Consider the following 6,000-nt stretch of genomic DNA (forward strand, 5'->3'; position numbering starts at 1 on the left):
ATACATAGAAAGAAGGATCCTTTATTGTATGATTATATGATAGTGGAACAAACACTGGTAGCAGTTACTTCTGTAAAATACCTGTGAGAATGCGTACGGAACGGTTTGAAGTGGAATGATCATATTAAATTAATTGTTGGTAAGGCGGGTGACAGGTTGACATTCATTGGGAGAGTCCTTAGAAAATGTAGTCCATCAACAAAGGAGGTGGCTTACATAACACTCGTTCGGCCTATACTTGAGTATTTATTGCTCATCTGTGTAGGATTCGTACCAGGTCGGACTGACAGAGGAGATACAGAAGATCCAAAGAAGAGCGGCGCGTTTAGTTACAGGGTTATTTGGTAAGCGTGATAGCATTACGGAGATGTTTAGCAAACTCGAGTGGTAGACTCTTCAACAGAGGCGTTCTGAATCGCGGTGTAGCTTGCTTTCCAGGTTTCGTGAGGGTGCGTTTCTGGATGTGGTATCGAATATATTGCTTCCCCCAACTTATACCTCCCGAGGAGATAACGAATGTAAAATTAGAGAGATTCGAGCGCTCACGGAGGCTTTCCGGCAGTCATTCTTCCCGAGAACCATACGCGAGTGGAACAGGAAAGGGTGTTAATGAGAGTGGCACGTAAAGTGCCCTCCGCCACACACCGTTGGGTGGCTTGCGGAGTATAAATGTAGATGTAGATGTAGATGTAGATATTGAAATTTTCGCCTCCTGATTAACGATGACAACAAATTTTCCACGTGCAGTCGCAGAAACTCCATTGCTTCAGCTGATAATTTGACTGTATATCTTTCGACTATCGTGCGAGTGATATGGCAGACTGAAACTACAGCAGTCGTATTCATTATTTTAATCACGACGGCAGTTACCATTGTGCTAGCGCTCACAAAATTTAGGAGGGCCAGAGATATGATTTGGCTGCCGAGGGCATTGTATGATCTGAATTTTTTGTCAGACGCTCGAGCCATGCTGGCTGCAACAATAGTAGCTGCACCTTAGCGACGCCCTTGCGAAATGATCTCTGTAAACTCCGGATTACATCTTTTGAACAAGCAGAAAAACTGTCTCTACTAACTACCTCCTCCTCTGAAGTAGTGATTCCTTGACAACCGAATCCCAGAATGCTGAAGTCGACGTTATAATTATCAAATTCTGATACAGAGACTTGTGCTCTGCCCTAGCCGATTTATTACGCTGTAAGATTTGCTAATAAAATTTCTGTATTTAGTGAAAGAATTGCAGGACTGATTGAATGGAATAAACAGTGTATCGAGTACAGAATAAGGAGAGATGGAACATAAGGAGGACGAAATTAATGAGTAGCAAAAATCAGATTTGCGACAAACTTATTATCAAATTACTGACCATGAGTTAGAGGAAGTTAAGGAATTCTGCAACACTGGAAGCAAAATTTGACAAAGAAGCAAGAAGGACATAAAAAATAGGAGAGAGGCCATTCAAAGCGTTAATGTGGAGCAATAGAAAGCAGTAGAAAATTATGTGGACTGATCAAATAAAATAAAATAAAAAATCAGGACCAGCAGAAAATGGTATAACAGGAGTAGGATTCGTTATGAATAGGAAGGTAAGGCAGAAAATGAGTTACTGTGAACAATTTAGTGATAGGTTAGTTCTCATCCGAATCGACATTAAACCAACATCGACAACGATAGTTCAGGTATACACGGCGACGTCGCAAGCTCAAGATGAAGAGACAGAAAAGGCGTATGAGGATATTCAAAGGGTAATACAGTATTTAAAGGGATATGAAAATGTAATAGTCATGCAGGACTGGAATGCAAGTGTAGGGGAAGGAGTAGAAGAAAAGGTTACAGGAGAATATGGGCTTGGAAAAATAAATGAGAGAGGAGAAAGATTAATTGAGTTATGTGACAAGCTTCAGCAAATAATAGGGTATACCGTGTTCAATAATCACAAGAGGAGGAGGTATACTTGGAAAAGGCAGCGTGATACGGGAAGATTTCAGATTACATCTTGGTCAGACGGAGATTCCCAAATCATATACTGGAATGTAAGACGTACCCAGGAGCAGGCATAGACTCAGATCACAATATGGTAGTGATGAAGAGTAGGGTGATGTTGAAGAGATTAGTGAGGAAGGATCAATACGCAAAGAAGTGGGATACAGGAGTACTGAGGAATAACGAGATATGGTTGAAGTTCTGTAAGGCTATAGATACAGCAAGTGCAGTGCAGTTGAATAGGAATGGACATCTATAAAAGGGCCATCACAGAAGTTGGGAAGAAAACATAGGTACAAAGAAGGTAACTGCGAAGAAACCGTGGGTAACAGAAGATATATACCAATTTATCGATGAAAATGTTCTGGGAAACTTAGGAATAAAAAAATACAAGTCACTGAGGAACGAAATAAAGTGCAGGGAAGCTAAGACGAAATGGCTGCTTGAAAAATAAATGATTGTCGGAAGGACAGATTCAGCATCCAGGAAAGTCAAAAGCAAGGGTGACAACATTAAGAGTGCAACGGGAATTTCACTGTTAAATGCAGAGGACAGAAAGGATAGGTGGAAAGAATACATTGATAGCCTATACGTGGGGAAGATTTGTCTGATATGATAAAAGGCGAAACGGGAGTCGATTTGGAAGAGATAGCGGATCCAGTATTAGAATCATAATTTAAAAGAGCTTAGGAGGACTTAAGATCAAATAAGGCAGAAGAGATAGATAACGTTGCAATCAGAATTTCTAAAATCATGGGTGGAAGTGGCAACAAAACGACTATTCACGTTGGTGTGTAGAATGTTAAAGTCTGTCGACATACAAACTGACTTTCGGAAAAGCATCATCCACACAATTCCGAAGACGGCAAGAGCTTATAATTGCAAGAACTACAGCACAATCACATTAACAGCTGATGCAGCCAAGTTTATTAGAAGAGTAATATACAGTAGAATGGAAAAGAAAGTTGAGGATGCGCTAAATGACAATCAGTTTGGTTTTAAGAAATGTAAAGACACGAGGGAGGCAAATATGACGTTGCAGTCGATAATGGAAGCAAGACTAAAGAGATATCAAGACATGTTCATAGTATATGCCGACCTGGAAAAAGCGTTCGACAATGTAAAATAGTGCAAGACATTCGAAATTCTAAGATAAGTAGGGGTAGGCCACAGGGAATAATAAAAATTGACGACCAAGAAGGAAGTGCTCGTATGAAAAAGGATGAAAGACAAGGATGTAACCTTTCACCCCTACTGTTCAATCTGTACATCGACGAAGCAATGATGGAAATAAAAGAAAGGTTCAGGAGTGCAATATCAATGATACGATTCGCTGATGACATTGCTATCCTGAGTGAAAGTGAAGAAGAATTACATGATTTGCTGAACGGAATGAACAGTTAATGAGTACAGATAATGGAGTGAGAGGAAATCGAAGAAAGACGAAGGTAATGAGAAGTAATAGAAATGAGAACAGCGAGAAACTTAACATCAAGATTGATGGTCACGAAGTAGATGAAGTTAGACAATTCTGCTACTTAGGCAGAAAAATAACCAGTGACGGACGGAGCAGAGAGGACAGCAAAAGAAGACTACCAATGACAAAAAGGGCATTCATGGCCAAGAGAACTCTACTAATATCAAATATTGGCTTTAATTTGAGGACGAAATTTCTTAGAATGTTTGTCTGGAGTACAGACATTGTATGTTAGGGAAGCATGGACTATGAGGAAACCGGAACAGAAGAGAATCGAAGCATTTGAGATGTGGTACTACAGACGAATGTTGAAAATTAGGTGGACTGATAAGGTAAGGCATGCGGAGGTTCTGCGCAGAATCGAAGAGGAAAGGAATATGTGGAAAACACTGATAAGGAGAAGTGACAGGATGACACGACATCTGTTAAGACATGACGGAATGACTTCCATGGTCCTAGAGGGAGCTGTAGAGGGTAAAAACTGTAGAGGAAGACAGAATTGGAGTACATCCAGCAAATACCTGAGGAAGTAGGTTGTAAGTGATACTCTGAGATAAAGAGGTTAGCACAGGAGAGGAATTCGTGGCGGACCTCATCAAACCAGTCAGATGTCTGATGAATCGTTTGTACCTCCGGTGTGCCGTGCGTCTCTCACAGACTGTATGCGTCTTCTACCTGACGTATGGATTATCACACTCGAAGGAGATCTAAGCCCCAACCTTCCATTCGCACCATCAATAGAAAAGGCTTTGCTAACGGTATACTACGCCTTCCACGTCGCTGGCAACGGGTTCTACACAACGTTCGTGACTACTTTGAAAGACAGTACAGATGCAAACATGTAACTCCTTTTTATCGGTTGTGAATAAATAGTTGCCACTATTTAAGTTCAAACCCTCGTATATTTACAAACAACTTAGTTTACATTGTACATTTTTAATCGTTACATAAATTTACTCTTTCAGTTGAGTTTACAAGAAGGACGACAAGGAAAATAAACATTTCTGCCACTATTACCACCTTACTGTGTAAGCAAACTAACATTAATGAGTATACAATTATACAAGCCACATACACTAGGAAAAGCCTGACTTATATGTGTCAAACTTATACAGATCGCCAGAAAGGCAATGAAACGTTAAAGAAAGAGGATATTTGGATGACAGAAACAGTCCCATGAACAAATTCAATAGATCTGGCGGTATGACAAGTGCCTTTTACACAAGATATTGCAAATGATAAAGGAGGTAACAGCTGATTTAATACACCCCCTCCATTTTTCCCACATTAATTTAGCTGATCTTGCCTTCATGAAAGAAAAACTCAAAAGAATAATTTAATAAAACTGAGACCATATTCCTCAACGCTGTTTTTAACACTACAGCAAGATTCACATTATCTCATCGGATGAACTTGCTAGTAAGTGTATTAGCTCCCAAACAATCAGATTTCTACAAGCACCTGGAAAATTACGAATAATGATTTTCTGCAGACAATTGTAGTATTCACATTGGTAAGTGGTCGTAGGATAACATCGTGATTAATCTGTTCGGATTGATGCAAAGAGTATGATAGCATAAGTCACAGTCGTGGAACACCAAGGTGACATAAGGCATGGGATACCTCCTAATATCCTGTTGGACCTCCTCTTACCTAGCGCAGCGCAGCAGTTCGACGTGGCATAGACTCTGTTAGTCGTTGGAAGTCACTTACAGATGTGTTGGGACATGCTGTCTCCATAGCCGTACATAACTGGGAAAGTGTCGCCGGTGCAGGATTTTGTGCATTAACTGACCCCTCGACTATGTACCATAAATGTTCGGTGGGATTCAATTCCCTCGATTTGTCCAGAATCTTCTTCAAACGAATCGTGAACAATTGTGGTTCAGTGACATGGTGCATTGTCACCCACATAAATTTCGTCGTTGAATGGTTACAAATGGTCTTCAAATAGCCGAACATAGCCATTTTCATTCATTGGGCGGTTCATTTGCACCAGAGGACCCAGTCGATTCCATGTAAACCTGGCTTACACCATAATGGACCCACCATCAGGTTGCACAGTGACTTGTTAACGGCTTCGGTCCATGGCTTCATGGGGTCTACGCCAGATTCGAACCATACCATCAGCTCTTATCAGCTGAAATCGGGACTCATATGACCAGGCTACGGTTTTCCAGTCGTGTAAACTTGGAAAGAAAGACATAGGGACAAAGAAGATAACTTTAAAGAAACAGTGAGTAACAGAAGAAATACTTCAGGTGATCGATTAAAGAAGGAAGTACAGAGATTTTCAGGCAAATTCAGTAACACAGAAACACAAGTCGCTGAGGAATAAATTAAGTAGGAAGTGCAGGGAAGGTAAGACGAAATGGCTGCATGAAAAATGTGAAGAAATCGAAAAAGAAGTGAGTGTCGAAAGGACTGACTCAGGGCACAGGAAAGTCAAAACAACCTTCGGTGAAATTAAAGGGAATGGTGGTAACATTAAGAGTGCAACGGGAATTCTGTTGTTAAACACAGTGGAGAGCGCGAATAGG

This window comes from Schistocerca piceifrons, chromosome 3 (genome assembly GCF_021461385.2).
Source record: "Schistocerca piceifrons isolate TAMUIC-IGC-003096 chromosome 3, iqSchPice1.1, whole genome shotgun sequence".
Classification (NCBI taxonomy): domain Eukaryota; kingdom Metazoa; phylum Arthropoda; class Insecta; order Orthoptera; family Acrididae; genus Schistocerca; species Schistocerca piceifrons.